The sequence below is a fragment of the Macrotis lagotis genome, chromosome X, assembly GCF_037893015.1.
Source record: "Macrotis lagotis isolate mMagLag1 chromosome X, bilby.v1.9.chrom.fasta, whole genome shotgun sequence".
In the NCBI taxonomy this organism is placed as follows: domain Eukaryota; kingdom Metazoa; phylum Chordata; class Mammalia; order Peramelemorphia; family Peramelidae; genus Macrotis; species Macrotis lagotis.
The window spans coordinates 521876083-521897955 of NC_133666.1; the positions used below are offsets into that span (position 1 = coordinate 521876083).

Here is a 21873-nt window from a genome sequence, read left to right on the forward strand (position 1 = left end):
GATGATATCATGAAAACTCAAAGAGAGTATACTAGAAGGAGTGGTCAATTAAGCCAAACTCCAAAGAGATTAAGAAGAATAAATACAAAAAAGAAAGACTAGGAAAGAAAGGTCTTGGAAGAAAAAAATTTCAGTTACTTGAGGAGGTTCAAAGTCAGATCATAAGGGGCTGAAAAAACTTTTGCCACTGACTCCCAGCACAGCCAATGGAAAACCAATTGATCTCTCCAGCTTTCATTTTCCCCATCTTTAAAGAAGGAATCATAAGTTTGTGCTTCTATTTTGAGCTGGAATGAATGGAATAATAACTTTAAAATTTAACTCATTAAAAGCAAAATATTAACCTTTGAGTTTTATACTCTAGGTCCCTCATTAGTTGGCAAGTGTGACATTAAATTTCCTTGGTTTTGCTATTCTTAGTTTGAAAGACCCAGATTTCATCTATTTATGAAAAACAAGAGTCAACCAAATTGGAGGAAAAAAATTGCCCCATTTTTTAATTTTTTTGTCCCATGCTGCCTAACCCTTCAACTCTTGTCACATTGCTTGTTGCTATCCCTCTACTCCTCCATCCTCATGATCATTGCACTCTATTCAAAACTTCCAAGATGAATTCTAAACAGTGGTGTAGAGTATGACTGCTGAATAGAGGGTAGTTGTGAAAAATTTTTCAGAGATAATGTAGCTAAGGAAGGGTAATACATGAAATCAATTAAAACAGAGACTGCTTAAATAAATATTAAAATGTAAATGTGTCTGTATTTGAAAAGGGATTAGACATTACAGCTGTCTGTTTATGACTTCAGTGTTTTCATAAACTATCCCAACTACCAGACCCTCCCCCCCCAAAAAAGCATAAGAACATAACCATGAAGACAGAAAAAGAAAATCTGTACTTCCATTAAAAATATATTTAATTTGTTTCTCTAAAAAATGTTTGATTTGTTATTTGCTAAAAACTCTCATCTCCAAAATTCTATTCTTGAGTTCACTCTAGTTTTCTTCTAGTGAATATAAAATAGCAATTATTTCTGTTCAAACCAGAAATTCCCCTCCCAAATTGCTACTTTGTGAAGCAAACAGCCTTACTAGCCTGTAACTACTGATTGAACAATGTTCAGAAAAACTGAGACCTGGGGAAGACCTTAGCTTAAAAAGACCAAGGTCTCCCATTGCATCTGGGACCACCTCCAGTCATCCTGATATATATCTGGCCACTGGACCCAGATGGCTCCAGAGAAGAATGTGAGACTAGTGACTTTCCATTTACTTCCCTCAACTTAAATTCAGTCCACTTGCATGTCAAAGTATTACCCTGCAGATGTCATTGTTCCTCTTCTAGAATGAAGGATGAACAACTGTTATATATAAATAAGAGGTCCCAGTAGAAGACTGAGGGAATAGAGAAGTCTACACCAGGATTGAAATGTACATAGCAGAGAAATACAGACATGCTGGCTCCCATTGAACCCTATGAAATAAAGAATGTAAGGATCAAATATAGGTCTTCTGGACCTTCATAATTTATGAGTCCTTAACTTGTTGATCATCCTTCATTCTTACAGAAGATCAATGGTATTACAAGGGTGAATCTTAACTTGCATGAGAACAAGATATGGTGTGTTTAGTGGCAGATTCAAGATATTAACCTCAAAAACTTTCTGAAAACCAAAGTTAATATCTGTTTTAAATAACTTTGAATTATAAGGAATCCCCCCCCCCAATTTTGATATGAATCAGAAAGAGGTCAACAGAACAAATGGAATAGGCTCAAGCACCATTTTTTCTTTTTTTTGCCTTAAGATTTATCATTTTCACAATTACATATAAAAACAATTTTAACATTTTGTTTCAAATTTGAGTTGGTACTATGGAAAATGTTCTCCTGATTCTGCTCATTTCACTTTGCATCAGTTCATGTAAGTCTTTCCATTGTTTTCTGAAAGCATCCTGCCCATCATTTCTTAAAGCACAATAGCATTCCATCACAATCATATATATGCATTCTTCTTCCTTTAGAACAATCTCTGTTCTGTGCTTTTAAACTTATTCTTAGGAATAAATTCCTAAGCCTTGGTCCTTGATATACTTGTTCATCTTTCTGGGGTTCCAACTCCAGGTCCTATTTGGGATCAACTTAGGAAGTCTTGTCTCTCTTAAACAAAGAAGCAAATTCCAAGAAATTTTCTTTAATGGGAATGGGGACTCCTCAGGTTGGCTCTTTAGTATTTCCCATTTTTCCCTTTATTAGAGTTATTAGAGTAAGGATGGGGAGAAACATGTTTCCAACTTGGGTAATATCATACATTGTAACTGTATAGGTTCCCTCTGGAAGAAAGGGGAAAGGAGGAGGGGGAGCAGTACTCTCAAACAGGGTAGTAATATGTCAGAAGGACCAGAAGGATCAGTTGGTCCCTGTCCTGTGGGTTAGAAAGAATCTTTTCTTTTTTGGTTGATGTTTTATTAACCTGAGTGCTTCCAAGGAAGCACTGTAAGCTCATAGAGGACATTCCTTTTGGGAGGATCAGCATAGGCTGACATTCCCAGCTATCACCACTCCCCCTCCTCCTCTTGATAGGATGGTACAAATCATATCAGAGAGTATTTGTCAGAGACATTCAAAATTGTGCTCACATCCTTGGGACAGGCCAGATACTACGTATCCGAGTCTCAATTTTATGTAGCAAGGATATTTTAGAAGTGGTTGGTCACCACTTTTACTCCTCTTTACTGCTTCACAAATTCACTGCCTCAACAGTGAAATTGTAAAATTATGGTGCAGTGAAATTCATTGCATCAACAAAAAAATAAGAGAAACAAAGCTTATCTTCTTGCCTATTCTTTAATGCCTTTCTATTATATATTTAGGAAAAGTTCTACAATTGGGAGTTAACTATCAAAGCTAGAGCACAAGTGGAATAAAAAAGTTAGACTCTCAAGTGTTTTGAACTAGGTAATCTCTAAGATCAAGATCAACTCCAAGACTCCATCAATCTATATCAGTTCAGTTATTGTTCATGTCTGACTCTTTGTGATCCCATTTGGGGTTTTCTTGGCAAGATACTGGAATGGTTTGTCATTTCATCCTCCAATTCACTTTACAGATGAGGAAACTAAGGTAAATAGGGGAAGTGACTTGCCTAGGATCACATGGCTGGTTAGCGTCTAAGGTCAAGTTTGAACTCAGGAAGATGAAGCTTCCTAATTTCAGGCCAGGTACCCTATCCACTGTATCACCTAGCTGCCCACCTACTTATACACTCATAACTCAAGGAAAGTAACAAGAATCAGCATATGTAAATATTATGAAAGCCCTCCATTCAAGATGCATTCTGTGTGTCACTGAAATTCATATGAAGTCATAAATCTAGATCTGGAAGGAACCTTCAGGGTTATCTAAGCCACTCTTCATTTTCCATTCTTTTTTTTTTTTTTTTTTTTTTTGAGGAAACTGAAACCCACAGAAATTAAGTGGAATTGCCCAAGGTCATAAAGCTAAGAGGCAGAGGTAATTTTTAAAGGTATGGTTCTCTAATTCCAAACTCTACCTTCTTGTTTCTTTATTTTTTTTAGTCTCCCAGTGGCCAAGTGGAAAACAGGTGTTCTCCCAGGTGTTCCTCCAAACTGCTAACTTCAATCAGCCTCCTCCTCTGGAAATGCATTCTAGCCACTGCGCCACCTAGCTGCCTAATTATTCTTTACATAAGGCAAAAGAAGAGTCCCCTTGATGTCAATAAACAACAATGATAATAGATGACATTTATAAGAGAGCAGACTATGTGGCTCAGGGAAGTGTTGGGCTAGAGTCAGGAAGACCTGAATTAAAATGTAGCCTCAGACACTTACCAACTGTGTGAAAGTAGGTAAGTCATTTTATCCTGTTTGCCTCAGTTTCTTCATCTGTAAAATGAGCTGGAGAAAGAAATGGCAAACCACTTCAGTGTCTTTACTAAGGAAACCCCAAATGGACTCACAAAGAGTCAGACAAAATTCAATTGACTAAACAGCAACAATGCTCTGATAGAAAGAACATTGTCTGAAATTGAAACAGGATGGCCTGAGAGTGAGTTCAGGTTAGACTACTTTATTTGAACAAGTTTCTTAAATTCTCAGCCTCAATTTTCTCATTTTCCAAATGGGAATGGAAAGGTTGAATAAGGCAATATTTAAAATACTTTTCCATGCAAGTTTTTTTTATATTATCTGTATAAATATGTTTAAATGTCCTCCATGATATCTATCCCCTTGAAAGCCAAAAATGATTGTAAATTGAAGCTAGATTTGCTTTCTTCACTTAAATAAACTATCAAGGCATCTTTGTACTTAGTAGTCTAAATAGTCTGTCAGAAAAAAAAAGCAGCCAGAGGAAATGTAACTGAGGCAACCTTGCTGCACCAACAGGCGGAAGAAGAAAAAAAATTGTGGTTTCACAACAGAGAAAATGTTCAAATTTGCCAAGAAGACAGAATTGAGTGGCTGCATTGAGAAGCAGAATCACCCAGCTGGTCTGCCTAAGATATCTCCTTCCTGGAGACAAGGCAGGGGAAAAGACAAAGAATGCTCGGAGGAGAAAGCTGTTTCTGTAGCAGGTGAAAAGGGTTTTGCTGTACTTGGTAAGTACCAAACTCTCTTCTCTTCTTGCTCTGGCTGTGGCTAGCATAGTGGCTTCTGCTGAGTCTCCATCATTTCCTGATTTTACAGACTCATCTGTTGGCTTTTGTGGCTTAGGAACATATTTAGTTGCCAATGACATAGAACCAAAAGGTCATTCTGTTCTAAACTTCTTGATGGGAGGAACAGGGATTTCTGCTGTTGCTCACATTGTTTGGTCCCTCTTTAGTGTGGCAACTACAAAATATACCTAGGTATGCTTTCTGCTCCCAAAAAACATGCTTGCAAACCCAATAGGTAGAATGATTGTACCTGTGATTTCATTGGTTCTCTGTACCACAGGGCACTTCCAATTAAGATGCCTTCCACCAATTCAGTTTGATATCTTCTATGAAACTTAGAAAATTGTTGGGGTCTCTAAGAAGTTACGTGACTTGCTCATAGTCATGTAGACAATGAGTATCTGCAGAGGTATTCTCTCAGGTCTTCCTGACTGCAAAGTCTCTACTCACCATACTACCTTAAGTCTCCCTCTGCACAAACAATAAAAGAACAGATAAAAGTTCACTTTCCTTCCCCTACTGATATTTCAGAAAGCTAATAGTCCAACTAATTTTAGATCAGATCTGAATCACTCTACATTTTTCAGGTCATACCAAGAATTATTCTGAGTAGCAAGAAATGGTTTGGTTTTGTGGAGAGGCATAGAATATAATGCAAATGGTGATAGACCCACCTTTTGATTCTGACTTGAGACATTTTAGATGGCATGGGTGAGAAGATTACCTTCCACCCCAAGCCTCACTTACCTCAGTTGTAAAATGAGCATCCTAACATTTGCATTACTTGCACCTCTGGGGCTATTGTAAGGTAAGTTCTTTGTAAATATTATATGAACATGAGACTACTGTCCAGGTCTTCTCTGGGGCACAAAGTCATAGAGTCTGCTTGCACCATACCCCTCCCCCAACATTTTAAAACACAGGAAATCAGATAAAAGTGCACATTAACGGCAGGTTTGAGGAGGTAAAGAAGCATAAAACCCTAATCTGGGATGGGTTCAGACAGGGTTGTGTGTGGGAAGAGGGGCAGTGGGGTTGGTGGGGAAAGACCCACTTCTTTGCCTTGGGTGTAGAGGAGATTTGTTCTCTGATTTTACGTGTGTGTGTGTGTGTGTGTGTACAGTTTAGGCTTCGGGTTTTTTTATTTGTTTGGTTTGGTTTTTGCATCAGCTATAGTAATGATTCCTCCCCCCCCCCCCCCGCCCCCGACTACCTCTCCTAGTTACAATTTGGTTCCTAAGACTGGAAATAGTAGGGAGAGAGGACAAGAAAAAAATTAACTTGCAAAAACAAGTATAGAGATTGGACCTGTGATTTCATCAGTGTAGGAAACCCCAGAAGGACAGCCCGGTGGCATTGTGGATAGAACAATCAACTTTGGAGTCAGGAGACCTGAGGTCAAATCCATCCTCACACTAAGGATGTGACCTTGTGCAAGTCATATAATCCTGTTTACTTCCATTTCCTTATCTGTAAAATGAGCTGAAGAAAGAAATGGCAAAATATTCTAGCATCATTGCCAAGAAAATGCTAAAATGGGCCAAGAAGAGTTAGAAATGAATGAACTTTATGTCTTTTGGTTCTTGATGGCATTCCAATTCCATCTTGAAATTGTGCTCGCCTTTAGATGTCTTCAACTTCTGATTCCCTCAAAGGATTTGTAATGGGGTGAGGGAAGAGATTCCTTAGTACTTGATAACAAGACTGTGGGGGGAAAAACACTGCAAATATACTTTTCATTTGCCATAATGAAGTAAGCAGATAAAGTAATGCCTGAGCCAGTCTTTCTGGTGGACTTAATGAGATAGCATCTGTCAAGTACTTTTCAAAGCTTAAAGTGCTATATAAATGTTAGTTATCATGTTTATTCTTATTTTCAGTCATATTCAGGGCTGAGCCTAAGTACACAGGAATTTGAAAACTTCAATACCACACCTCCAAAATGACATGTCACAAAATGCAGATGGCAGACTAGATTTGCTATGACTAAGAATCTTTGTGGTTCAGAGATGACTAGTAGAGGTGATTCCCAAGAACCAGCTGAGGTGAATATCAGGGTCTAGGAGCCTTTCTTGTTTTTATATTCATTCCAGATAGGCAATCTTGGTTAAGTATATATAAGTAGTCCAGCTCACCAGAACTCCCAACCTTCACCTCCAACCCTATAGGATAAATGACAAGCATAAACTCATAGAGGATCTTAGTCTGTTTGGATTGGTGGGGAAGTTATCAGGTTATATCTGTATGCCAAATATCAATCATCAACCAATCATCTTTACTTTCTATTTCATAGTCCAGAGCATTAATATTCAGAATAGTGACCTGAAAGCACAATAAAATACAAATGGTAGCCAACATCACAGCAAAGGAGGAGGCTGATGGATATCTTTGTTCAGGACTTTTGAGCTTCAGTGGGTTAGGCTATTCAGGAGTCCTAAATTTCTCATTAATATGGTCCAGTTCAAGGAGGAGATACTCAGTCGCTTATGACTCTTCATGACCCCATTTGGGGTTTCTTTGGCAAAGATACTGGTGTGGTTTGTCATTTCCTTCTCCAGGTCATTTTACAATAAGGAAAAGAATTAAGTGACTTGACCAGGATCAAAAATGCAATAAGTATCTGGGGCTGGATTTAATTCAAGAATCTGAATCAGGCTAGAACACTATTTATTGCATCACCTAGCTGCCCATTAGGTTTCCTAAGAAAGAAGTTGGCTCAGGTTAGAAACAAAAAAATTCAGATTAGGGTTGGGCAAGGTCTATGGAGAGTTGCTACAGTTTCAGCCTGGATGAGATACAGAGACACAGTTTTTTTTTTAAAAAAAAAAAAGATGAAATAAAATAAAACAGTTTGAAAATTCTGAATCAAAGAAAAATTGAACTAGCTTTAGTATACTGCAAGCTATTATAAAGCAAAAAATGTACTTTTAAAAAATAAAAGTACTATTTTTTGCCAATGATGAGGGATTTCTGCTTGACCCTTGGAGAACAACAACAAAAAGCATATATTTATAGGTTTATTAATTTGTTTTTAATACCTTCATTTCCCTAATTAATATCATGTCAAAAACTAAACAGTAACCATGTGATAAGAGGATGATGGAGCATCCAACAAATCTTTAGTGACCTTTACACTACATTTACCACGACTCTGAAATTCCCCACCCACAATCTCACAATAAGCAGTGGAAAGATTTAGGGGAAGTAGTACCATCAGCAGTAAAGCACTGCTTTGGGAAACATTCATCTGAAAACAGTGATAACTCTGTGTCTCATATAACACATCCTAAATATACATAAAGTTATAGAATGTTATATTCTCATTGTGCTAATTTTTTCCGGGGGGGGGGGGATGTTGACATGTCATATACACTAAAGAAAAAGAACTTGAGGGCAGCTAGGTAGCACAATGGATAGAGCACCGGCCCTGGAGTCAGGAGGACCTGAATTCAAATCCTTCCTCAGACACTTGATTACCTAGCTGTGTGACTTTGGGCAAGTCACTTAATCCCACTGCCTTGCAAAAACCAAAATAAAAAGAACTTGAGATGATAATAGTTTCTGCTATTAGGGCTTGATGAGTTGAAAAGTTCTAGCTAATAATTTGATGCCACTTACTTGATTCTGCTGCCCCTAAGCTCTAAAACATTCAAGAATATCCCCTGAACATTATATGGAGGGGCAGCCAGGTGGTACAGTGGCCCTGGAGTTGGGAGGACCTAAATTCAAATCTGACCTAGCTTTGTGACCTTGGGCAAGTCACTTAACCCTGTTTGCTTTGGCTTCTGAATTCATCTGTAAAATGAGCTGGAGAAGGAAGTGGCAAATCACGCCAGTATCTTTGCCAAGGAAACACCAAAGTGAGATCATGAAAAGTCTGGAATGACTGAAATGACTGAAAAATAACATTGAATAGAAACTGGGATGAATAGTTAGAAAGATAGAAGAGTTGTCAGAGGCCATGTAGTTCAACCACCTTCATTTTCTAGATTAGCAGATTAGTACATTATAGATGTTTGAATTCAGCTTGAGACAGACATTGCCACTTCTAGATGTGTGACCTTGGGCAAGTCACTTAATCCTGATTGTCTTGCATACAAAGCCATCTCCAGTCATCCTGATCCATGTCTGGCACCTGGATCCAGATGACTGTGGAGGAGAAAGTGAGGCTGGTGTCCTAGCAAAGCACCCTCTCACTCAAATCCAATTCATGTGAGTTTCATGGTATCACCTCCTTGATGTCATAGTCTTCAACATCCATAGATAAGCAGAGTAAGAACTAGGGTAGTTAAGTGACTTGTCAAAGAGGATGAAAAGGCTTCAGAGATAGACCTGATAACGAGCTGTGTGTCCTTGACACCAGGGTGTTTCTTGAGGACCAGCCCAAGTTCAGATAGACTCCTGTCTAGGCTAGCCAAAGGGTAATGACTTCTTTGGCCTCGATATGTCTCAAAGATTGCCTATTAAGTGATCATCATGATCTGCATGAGAATGAAGGTCAAAATGAAATCATTGACCCTTCCCATAAATTCCTATGAAAGATGCTACAGCTCAGAAGTATGTAAATTTATCTATTTTCCTATGGAAGCAAAATTCTCATAAACATTCCTCACCAAGGAGCTGGTACCTACTCTTTTTTTTTTTGCTAGGCTTGCCCAAGGCCACACAGCTAGGTAATTATTAAGTGTCTGAGGCCGGATTTGAACTCAGGTACTCCTGACTCCAGAGCCGGTGCTCTATCCACTGTACCACCTAGCTGCCCCTGGTACCTACTCTTTACAGAAATATTCATAAATGTTCTATTTGACCATCCATAAATAACATACATGCATCTTATACAGTTATATACATAAGTGATATCCTAAGAATATATCTGTGATATATTTTGGCATAGTCATCAAAGTTCTGAATTTATTTTTTCATAATCTTTTACTTGTTGCAGGGGGACAACATAGCAAAAATGAAAGAAATGCCTTCATCAGAACAATGAAATCTACAAGGGTTTCTGAAAAGAGATTTGGGGAGAAATGTTTGATAACTTTTTGCAGAACTGGTCCAAGGACATTTATTTTGATTATTTTTCTCTGATGTTATGGTTAACCCAGGAGTGATCAAATCATGGGTTCTTGTTTTTCCTTTCCTCAGTCAACATCTTCATAATAATGGGATGATATGTACCTATATGTTAACTACTAAGTGTGGTGGGTGAAAGATGAAATGACTGAGAAAACAAAGTTCAATATTTTGAGCATACTGATTTATTAAATAACTGTGATGTTTATATAGTCTAACAGCAGAATTTCCAGGAATTATTCATTTTATTAATAATGCCAATATTTTAATAATAAAAAGGGTCAGTGGTGGCTGGACCTACTCTAATAAACTTTGAATAAGTGATTTACTTCTAAGTTACTCCCAGTCTTGGGTAATCTATTCAAAGAATTTATCCCTTCCCAGACTGAATAGATCACAAACTGAATCGAGACTTCCCCATCTGGGTAAGGTCTAAGCAAGACTGAACCTTGAAATGAGGACTTTAGAAAAAGGAGGCACTCTGTATCTCCCCAAATAATTCTTTATTGATAACAATTTCTTTCAAATGCATGGTAATTGCCCAGCAAACTGGGATCAAACCTTGTCAGCTTAGACCTGGATCCCAAATACAGTGACACAGATTTTTATACATTAAAACTAATTAATCAAATAAAACCAATTAATTAAAAGGAACTATATAACATTAGGTCATCTGATTTCTAATTGGATGAAAAATTTGGGACTTTGCAAGTTAGGAGGGGGAGAATGAACAGGTTCAATTTCTTGAAATCAAAAAAGGAGTATTCCTTATTGCTAAGAGACTATAAATAACAAAGGAACATGGAAACAATAACTAATTGGTTTTCAGATAAGATATATGGATTGCTTATACACACACACACACACACACACACACACACACACACACACACACATTGTAAGAAAATTTCTTGCCTCTATTTTTGGATCTGACCAGGTTTCTGGTCAGCATTACAAAGACCTTTATACACTTCTATCCTTTAGCTTCCCAGTCACACTGTGCTAGATTCAAATACTGCAATTAAGTTTTCTCTAAATTCTCACAACTGAATTGAATTTTCCCACAAGATAGAAATAGGATTTGACCTACAATGGAATTGAAAGGGAACTAACTCCAGCATTGAGTCACAAGATGAAGTCAATATAGTTCACTCAATTTCTACAATTAATCAGTTCCTGTTCTAATTCCCTTAGTTTTCTCACAAGATAACTGTCAGTATTAATATGTGTATGATTGGAAGGATGACCTAGGTACAAATTTCAGTGATAAGCTGAATCCCTGTAGGAATGAATTGGGCTGAGTCTATGTGCCCCAAAAGAAGTAGCCTTTATTAGAAATAAAGTTATCAAAAGGAAATGAACAAATCTAAAAAAAAATAAGCAATATCAGAAAGGTATGTAGATTCATTCATTCATTCATTTCTCAAGACAACCATTATATCATCAAACAAGCATCAGTAATTTTTTTTATTGAGTCATTATTACCCTCAAAGACTCATGGCAGACTAATTAGTAAGTCAAAGAGATATAAGACACAGTCCCTGAATGAACTGTTGTTCTCCATTCATCATTCTCCTACCCTTGGCTTTTCATCATTGTCTCAAAGAATCAATCCCCACCTTCCTTTCAAGATCAACTCAAGCCTTATCTATAAAGGACTTTCCTAAATTTGCTGATTTGCTGCTAATACCTTCCCCCAACATGAAATCACCTTGCATTTACTTAGTATGTGTTCATTCTCTCTCTCTCTCTCTCTCTCTCTCTCTCTCTCTCTCTCTCTCTCTCTCTCTCTCTGTTATTTTTCTCAGTAATAGGTACATTTCCTCAAGAAAGGGATGTGTTTTTTGTCTCTGTATACCTAGTATCTAGCAAAATGCATAGCACATAGTAGATAGTTGGATTTTTTAAAGTCTCATTGATTAACAGATCTGTATATTGTGTTTACTGAGGTGGGACACATACTCAAAAGTTAAATTAACAAAGTAATACATGTTGTGTCAAATTAATAGTAGGAGCAATAAATTCTACAAATCAGAGGTAGCTATGATCATTCTGGGTTAAAGTAACCAAGTAAGACTTTTGACAAAGGTGATAGGATTTAAAAGTGAATGTGCCTTAGATAAGAGATACAAGGGCATTTCATGTAGATGAAGAACCTAAGAAAAGTTATAGGAGCAGAAACAGGAATGCCAGGTATGCCAACCAGGGAGAGTTGAAAGAGCTCTTGTAAAGAAATGGGTGAGATAATGCTTAGAGAGGCAGGTTGGAGTTCAGATGAAGTCTTAATGTTAGTTGCCCAATTGCAGGTGGAAAAAGACCACTCGCAAAATAATATGTTATCTGTGAAGCATATAGGAAATTTTCAAGGCTTGGAGAATCATCTGGGGGAAAGACACAAGTGTTTGGGTTCATACTTCTACATTGTGTGTGTGTGTGTGTGTGTGTGTGTGTGTGTGTGTGTGTGTTTTAATTCTCTTTTGAAAGTCTTTGCTACAAGAAATGACTTGATGGAGATTTGAAAGGGAACTTCTGAAGATGAATGAGAAAAAGAAAAAAGTATCAATAAAAGAGGATAATTTTAAAATCTACTTTTACTGATGAGAATGGAAGTAGAAGTGAAGTAGAAAAAGCACTGAATGGAGTTTTAATCCCAACCTCAGTTTCTTTATTGAAGAATTAGATCTCAAGTTCAGGGAGATCTTAGAGCTTGTCTCCAAGACCAGATAGCTAGTTCATTTTAAAATGCTTTTAAGGAACAACCCTAGAATTCAATTAGTTATTTGAACTAAGTGATCAGGTTAGGATTATAAATTTGCAAATGGAATTTGGAACAGTTGGGGGAAATTTAGGATCAGGTTGTCTCAGAATGTGAATATAATGAAAGAGAAAGATTACTGGATCATGTGACAAAACTATACAGTTGGTTATCTCATTCACTGTTCAGTTTCTCTTATCAAAAACAATAAATAAAATCAAATTCAAAACCCCAAACCACTTACTAGACAGCTCCAAAGAGCTGCAAAGTAAAAAATTAGAAACCCACCTGAACTACAAAAATGGCTTCCAAATCCAACAAGTATACTGTCCTCATGGTATTGAGAAGTCACTAGAACAAAAATGTAGATGGGTTTGGAATAATTTTAAAATCTACACCCATTAAACCTTGTAATTGCTTCCAGACTGATGCTCTATCTCTATCTCTGACTATCTCTCTGTCTCTCCCTCTTCCTTCCTCTCTCTCCCTGTCTCTTTCTCTCTCTGTGTGAGTCTATCTGTTCCTCTCTCTGCTATCTCATATTGCTGAAGAATTCCTATGTAATTGAGGATTCTAATTTTGTCTATCCTAGAGGCACAATCATTTTGCCTTTTAATTGTGCAGTATTTAAGGTCAGTGATTTTAGCTGAATATCTTCTCTGAATCATGGTGATGCTTGACCCTCATTTTCCAAGAAAACTATGACATCAAGGAGGTGATGCTGTGACAAGCTCATGAGTGGGGAGTAGGGTGGGGCTACTATGCTAAGTCACCAGCCTCACTTTCTCCTCCAGAGTAACCTGGGTCCAATGATCAGATATGAATCAGGAAGACTGGAGATGGTCCTGGATGTGAGGCAATTAGGGTTAAGTGACTTAAGTCATATAGGCTACAGAGTTAGACGACCATTATTTTCTATAATGATCAACTGTATCAATCAATGGTATATCCTTGTGACTAGGACACCAACAGTCAGTATGATAAATGTACCTCTAGTGCTAGACCCTGGTCATCTGAAAATGAGGAATGACTAGAGAGAATGTCCCTATTGGACAAACTTGCATAATCAAATGATATGAACACAACAGAAATATAACATATATAATAAATATTGAATATATTGTAATCCAGTTTACCTACACAATATACTAATTCAATATTATATTATCATTACATTCTAGATCAATCAATTGCTTGAATATACATTTGTAGCCAGGATTTGAGAAAGGTTTGGGTAGAGAAAGGGAGGTAGTTGGGAAGGTGTCAGTGAGAGAACCAGACAGTCTTGGTTCTTAAGACAGTAGGAGAGAGGTCTAGGGTGTGACAGTAGACATGAAAGAAAGAGGGAGCATCATACTCCAGTTCCCAGCCTGGTCTTTTTGTACTTGTGTCAGTGACTGTCCCCATAGCCTGATTGCTACACAATCCCTACCTACCTGAGATTCCTACACACAAGGACTTTGCTTCTTCCTGTACTCTGACCCAACACCTCATGTTTACAAAGAAAACAAACACTCCTTGCCAACCTCCCAGACATACTTAGCAGGAGTCACAGCCACAAACTAGTCATCTTCTGTGACACTTTGCACCCACTTCTGTTCCTCTTGTTTCTTATCCAGAAAGATTTCAGAATCTGAAGTTGGCTAGCAAGAGCTTTCACCAATTCTACCAGCCTCCCTAAACCAATTACAAGAAGAATGACTCATATTTCTACAGATCTTTAGAGGGGGGAAAAAGCATTTTATATTTTATAGATATTTCATTTGATTCTGATGACTATTCTTAAGGTGTGGGTTGTTTAAATATTATTGTCCCTATTTTGCAGTTGGGGAAACTGAACCTGAGCAAGGTTATGACTTAAGAAAATCCCACAAATAGTAAATGACAGTACCATTACTCAAACTCAAGCCTTCTAAAGTCAACACTCTTTATACTACATTATACTGGCTCCGGTAAATAGTAAGAATACTACTCTATTACTAATTACCCCCAAATCCAGAGTTGTCCTTATACATAGACAGAATAGGTGACTTGCCTGGGTGGTATGATTTTTAGAAATTAGAACCAGTTCTTCTGCCATGTACTGGGTATAAACAATATGTGTAATAACTTCTCTGATCTATCTTTGTTATCAACTTGAATAAATGAGTTTATTTTCTATTTGCAATTTGTGATGATCTTTTAGAAACAACCACTTGGTGGGAAAAGAATCAAATCTTTGTCTATAAAGCTTGGAGTGACTCACACATTTGTGGGGAGGTCTTCTAATTTATTTAAAAGAGAGTGACTTGAACCTAAGAATTAATTCCCTTAGACTAATAACATTTAGCAGGGCAGAGAGATATAATTCTAATCCCTCTCAGGTATACATTCTCTGAGGAGAGGTGAGAAGAATCTGTTTGCACTTTCCTGCCAGCCTCATCTAGATGGATCACATAGACATAAAAAAAAAGAAAACTATGGTTCCATGAAAAATTAAAGCACTGTGTAATTTTGCATAGATAATCTTTTCTGCCCTTCTATTCAATTCTAGAATGAATATATTGCTATGCCATGGTCTCTATCTAAGATCTCTTTCAATGGACTAGTTCTACATAGTTTATAGTCCATTTGACTATACAGCATGACCTGAACAATAGGCACTTTATTCATTTAGTTTTTCCATATATGGATATTGAACTAGTGATGCTTTGTATCTATGAGTCACTCTAGTCTCAAAAGAATTAAAACTGAGGGTCACCCAGAGGTTATTGGAAAGGCATTATGAATTTAAGAGTCGCCTGCAATTTATAACAAATGAACATTGTTCAGGAGAAACAGGTAAAGGACATCATAAGAAGGATGTATAATTGGAAAAGGATTTGGACCAATCATGTTACCATACCATTTATCTACACAATATCCAGGAGTCTAGAAGAAGGCCCCTCAAGCATATTGGAGAGACTCTGACTTCCTTTAAGACCCAACAAAAATCCATCCTTTTACAGAAGCCTTTTCCAACCCCTCAATGCTAGTGCCTTCATTCTGCTAATTATTTCCTGTTTATCTTATATACAGTTTATCTGGTAAATATTTGTTGGCTGTCTCCCCCATTAGATTGTAAACTCCTTGAGAGCCTCTTTTTATATGGCCCATCGCCCACTACTAGCACAGAACAGTAGCTGCTTACTAAATGTTGGTTGATTGATTTATTGATTGCTTGGACATCCCCCCCAAAAAGGGAAAGTGTTTCAGAGTTCTCATCTATATATATAATCTATATAATCCCACATTATGGAACTTCATCAAAGTATCACTTTTGACACGTATTTTTGTTTTGACTTTTAACCTCTTTCTTATATGGTCTTTTGCTATAGAACTTATTTTTTTCCCCATTCATTCATTCATATATTCAATTGATTGCTTCTAAAAGAGAGCAAAAATGATCTCTTGACATTTCTCTCCCTCACATAAAATATCCTCTGATAAAAGTGTAAATAGGTAGTGAAATAGCTAAAAGACAGGAGAGGAAAAGTAAGAGAACAAGATATTATATCTTTCGCAAGCCTAAGCAGTCTATAAATAATAGAGATGCATGTTCTTGAAAAATGTCTATGCTCCCCCAGCTCTTACCCTAGGAAGTAGATTTGAATGAGTTAAGGAGACCCAGAGTCTGTTTTCCTCCTATCCACAGAAGAGTTCTTGTCAAGAGTTTAGATCCAGCGGTGTAAATCCTGACCTCCTGGTGGTGAACTTAGATGGTGAGGCCAGACCTTTCCTACTATTAAAAGATTTATTGAAAGAGGTTCTGTGAAGGAGGTGCTTAACCAACTAGGAACTCAATTAAATAAATTAGAAGAACCCCCCCCCCCCAATGTGCCATTCATTCATTCACTCATAGTACTGGGCTGCTAAAAGGTGAGTTGAGAAAACTTAGTCTCCTGGGAAAAGTTAAGTCAGACAGGAGCCAGTCCAAAAAATTCACAGAAATAGGAGTTTCTAGTCAACAACTGATGCTTGCTAAACACTTAAGAGGGCCCTAATGAATACCTCTAATTGCTCTAAAGAAGCACAAGATCCATCAGTAGGTAACTGAAGTAGCGATCTGAGGAAGGTGGTCATGCTTCCATTAGCCCACCAATTCAATGACTCCTGCAGGACTATAATCCCTTTGAAAGTCCCTTATTACTTGCACATAAGTCAACTTTTTCTTTTCCAAAGGGCCTTGCCTTCAGTGGAGATTTATATAACACACTTGTGTTGCTGCTATTTTCTTTTTTAAAAAATCCATATAATAACTTTAACAGGCACATCATGGGAGGCTGCCTAGATTCCAAACATTTCCTTGATGTAGGATGATCACAATAGAAAGGAATGTGCCTCCTATCCAATAGTCAATAAGGTTTTGTCTTCTCTAATCCCTGTAACTAAATCACTGGGTACTTTTCAGTCTCTGACCTAAATCTTAATTGATGCCCACTGCCATTTTAAACTACTCTGTGATTTTAACCAGACAAAAGAAAAAAGGATTGAGACAGCCCAAAGAAGGTCTCCAGGGAAAGGAAGAGAAAGCTATAAGTGTGACCATCACAAATACAATTCATTGCAATGACCTTTCAATTTATAGTTTAGGCTGATAAAGCCTTTCATCTTAAGGTAGCAGTTCTTTTCCAGAATTCAGTAGAATGATAATCAGGATTTGGGAAGTGGGCTGACAGGGATTATGTGCTTGTTTTCCTTCTCTTCCTTAGCCTCCACTAAATCCAGGGTGAAATATAGGTGAAAATCACCAAATTATGAAGCAGAAAGAAGTAAGGGTATTATAGCAGATAACATGCCAGGCTTGAAGCCAAGAAGATCTGAGTTCAAATCCCATCTTTGTTGACTGAGTGAACATGGGCAAGTCACTTTTTACTTTCTCTTTCCTTCTTTAAAATTGGAATAGTACTTAAAATTTGGATGTAGTTCTTTAACTCAGGGGATTGTTAAGAAGCCCTAATGAGATAACATGTAAAATTTGCAAATTTTTAAGGAGTTATAAAAATGTCAGTTACTAATAAAAAGACTGGATGTAAATTTATCTACCAGATGGTCTTTTTCTTCTTGATTGGCAGCTAGGTGACACAAAAGAGAGAGCACTAAAGCTGGAATCAGGAAGACCTGCTCAAATCCAGCTTCAGCACTTACTAGCTGTGTAACCCTGGACAAGTCATTTTTAACCTTTGTCTGTCTCAGTTCTCTCAACAATAATACAGGGATATTTGTAGCATCATCTACCAGAGTTGTGAGAATAAAATGAGATTACTTAAAAGTGCTTTGCAAGTCTTAAGGTACTTCACAAGTGCTAGCTATTATTATTATCATTATTATTATTTTTTGTCAAACATAGGTGATTTGTTTTTGTTACCTTAGTACTGGATTTTCACCATTCAAAATAGAATTTCTTTTCAGAGTAGAAATCTTATAAAAATTTCCAGCTTAGAACCTTCAAAAACGCTCTTTTACTAGAGCTGGTGCATTGCCAAAAATAGTGAGGTAAGTGATTGTCTTTAATACCCCCATGGGGTTCCTTCTATATCCCTTGTCCCTTTGACCTTCCCATGTTGTTCCAAAGACTCATCCCCTGAACTGAACCAGATGACTTTCATTTCTGTGACCAACACTTCAACCCTTAACCTGGAGGATGGGGCAGGCTGAAAAAGGAAAGGGAAACATTAGATTATTAAATAATGACAGTAGAGTTTAAGTAAGTGAAGTTCTCCCCTGAAAAAAGGATAGGATGGCATTCCATATCATTGCTTTAACTTTTCAGAAAATTCAGTGCTTAATGATTTGTTCAGGAGCCTTAATGGGGGGGGTAAATTAAAATGTCAGTAGAACAATATCAAGGGTTAAAATTGCATCCTTAATCATAAAGACCACTGTGCAATGGAAAAAGTGATGAACCTGGAATCTATGGGAATCTAAACTCAAATCCTGCCTGGCTTTATTGTTTCTAACCTTGGGTAAATTGCTTAAACTCATCAATCAAGGCAAGAAAGAAAAAGGGAACAACCTTGAAATAGCATTTCTTACATATACAAGCACTTTGCTCAATGCTTTACAAATATTATTTCATTTGATCCTCATGAAAACTTTTCAAGGTAGGTGCTGCTATTATCCTCATTTTACAGTTGAGAAAACTGAGACAGTCAAAAGTAAAGTGGCTTGCCCAGAGTAATACAACTAACAAGCAACTGAGATCAAATTTGAGCTCAGGTCTTCCCAATTCCAGGTTCACTGTTGTATTCATTGTATCTCTAAGGACTCTGGAAAAGCTAACACTCCACAATGAAAGTTCCAAAAATGAAAGGGTTAGGTCTTCCAGGGATGGTCTTTGGTGGAACAGCAGGGTAGATGGTGAGAAAATTACAGACAAGTAGAAGAAAAAACTATCTCCATCCCTGGGACACACTTACTTTCTTCAGCCTTCCCTCCCTCTCCACTTCTGTCTCATTAAAAACTCCTCACTTCAAAATGTAGCCCAGGCATCACCTATACAGCCTTTTCTGATTTCCTCTAACACTGATATCTTCCCTTCCTATTTATTTTGTATCTATCAGTATATATTCATCCATGTATATGTTGTGTCCCCTGATCAAATATAGGCATCTTGAGTATAGACATTGTTTCATTTTTTAATAAATGCTTGTTGATTGATTCATTGGTTTCATTAAAGATATATATATGGTATTCAGAACAACTGAGGTAAGAATTCCTCTATACTCCTTTCTGTTCAGATTCCATATGGAATATTGGATGAGATTATGGGTCCATCTTCTTGAAAGCACATTGATGAGATGACTCATATTTATAGGAGTTTGATCAGAATGATGAGACACTCAGAGACCTTACCCTCTGAAGACTGGTTGAAGGAAATGATGTTCTTTACCTGGATAAGAGTTTCAGAAGAACATGATTATTGTGTTTTAGTATCAGAGCATCTTTCATGTGGAAGATTTATTCTTCCTTATCTTAGGAGAGAAGAGTGTGCAATGAGTGGAAATTGAAGCAGGGGGGATTTCGCAAGGAAAAAACCCTCTAACAATTGGTGACCCACACACTAGAAGGTGTTACCTATCCTTAAAAAATATTTTTAAGAGGAGAGCGAATGACTATTTGTTAGACATTTTGTAGAGGAGAATCAGCATAACAAATGTGAAAAGAATGCTAGCAGAGTAAGGAAATCTGTATTTGAATCCAGGTTCATAAATTTGCTGTATGGTCATGGGTCATTTGACATCTTAATGACCCAGAGTTTCCATTTTTTTTAAATCTATGAAATGGGTATATTAACATAAGGTTGTTGTGAAGAACATGTCTTGTAAAACTTACAGTACTAAATAAATGAGTTATAACCATTATTATTAGATACAATTCATACTACTCATAAGGATACTTAGACTCATAACTAGAAAAGACCTTAGAAATCACCTAATCTACCTCCTTTGTTTTATAAATGGGTAAAATATAACCTAGCAAGATTAAATTCCTTGCCCAAAACCTCACAGATAAATGTGGCAAAATTAGACAACATGAACTTGGAGTCCTGAAGATCTCCGTTGGAATCCTGCCTTTTGATAACTTAGTCACTGTGACCATAATCATCATCATTCTTCAGTTTCCTCAACTGTAAAATGAAACACTAATACTTGAAGGACCTCCTCAATTTATTTGAGGTTCAAAAAATATAATGAAAATAAAAAGTACTAGCATTAAAAATATGTGAAATATATCTCTCATACCAACAGGTCAGTCATTTTCCCTCCCAGTGGAGTCTACCTCCTTATGACCCTAACTGAGCTTTTCTTGTCAAAGATACTGGAGTGATTTGCCATTTCCTTCTCCAACCCATTTTACAAATGAGGAAACTGAGGTAAAAAGGTGAAGTGACTTGCCTAGGGTCACACAGCTGGTAAGTGTCTGAGGCACTATTTACACTCAGAAAGATGAGTCTTCCTGACTTCAGACCTAATATTTTATCCACTGTGCTTCCTAGCTGCCCAAAGTGAGGACCATAAGTCATAATATATGCAAAGTACTTTGTAGTGCTGAGTCGACTTAATAAATGTCAGAAACTAGGACCTTTGATTACAATCCTTCATCACTTTCCACTAGATCAGACTGCCTCCTGAGGGATTAGGGAGGCTGGGTCTGAATGACTTCTAAGACCCCTTCTGGATCTGAGATTTTTGCTCATAACAAGATCTCATTGGAAGATCCATATGGGTATTATTGCTGCTGTTGTTTATCCTTCATTCTCAAAGAAGACCATGACCTCTCAGGGAGGTGAGGCTATGCCAAGCATGTGAATTGGATTTGAGTGAGGCTGTGCCAAGTCATCAACCTCACTCTCTCTTCCAGAACCATCTGGGTCCAATGAACAGATATGAATCAGGAGGATTGGAGATGGCCCTGGATGCAAAGCAGTTAAGTGACTTGCCCAAGAACATACAACTAGTAAGTTTCAAGTGTCTGAGACTGGATTTGAACTCAGGTCTAGGCATAGAGGAGGGTAGACAGATCAAAGGTTATTCAATGAATAGAGCACTGGGCTTGTGGAGTCAGGAATACCCAAGTATAACTTGAGTCTTAAAACTACCTATGGGGCATTGGGCAAGTCACTTGGACCAGTTTACCTCAATTTCCTCATTTGTAGAATGAGATGGCAAAGGAAATGGCAAACCACTCCAGCATCTTTGCCAAGAAAATCCCAAGATCACAGGGAATCTGACAGGACTGAAATAGCTGAACAAAAATAGATCAAAAACTTAAAAGCAGTCATCCATAAGGCCTGTTATACCTTATCAGAAAAGAATCAGGTGGTGATAGAAGGTGGATTTTCCCTTCATTCCAGGAGATAATAATAAGTAGCTGGTATTGATATAGTCCTTTAAGATTTGTAAACTGCTTTACAAATATCTCAATGAATCCTTACATTGATGCCATTATTATCTCCAATTTATAGATGAAGAAACTGAGACAGAAGTTTAAAAGTGACTTGATCAGGATCAAGCAGCTAGTATGCCTCCTTTTTCTAAATTTTATCTACTTTACCACTTACCTGATAAAAGACTGTAAGAGAGAATTTATAATGCCCAGCTTACCTCCACTATTACTCTCCCCAAAACAGTACTTTTATTGCACCTAACTGCTACATATTCCCAAAATTCTGGTGCTGAATTTGTTTTATTAAAAAAAAAAATCTGACATGGTTTGGTTAGTCATTTGTTTTATTCATTTGTTTTCATTTTAAATTTCATAACTACCAAAAAATTTTTTTAAATTTACATAAAACTGAGCCTTTCTTTTTAGTTTCTTTAATGTATCAACTTTAACAGTTAATCAACAAGT

General features: G+C 37.2%; 1 protein-coding gene across 2 annotated transcripts in view; it reads left to right on the forward strand.

Annotated features, from left to right (window-relative positions):
• The first annotated feature begins 4447 nt into the window (after positions 1 to 4447).
• NEDD9 (neural precursor cell expressed, developmentally down-regulated 9) overlaps positions 4448 to 21873 on the forward strand; it is a 229980-nt gene continuing 212554 nt past the window's right edge. For both annotated transcript variants that reach the window (XM_074208030.1, XM_074208029.1), the window contains exon 1: positions 4448 to 4613. The gene's annotated coding sequence lies outside the window, so the exon portion shown is untranslated. The remainder of the gene's footprint in view (positions 4614 to 21873) is intronic.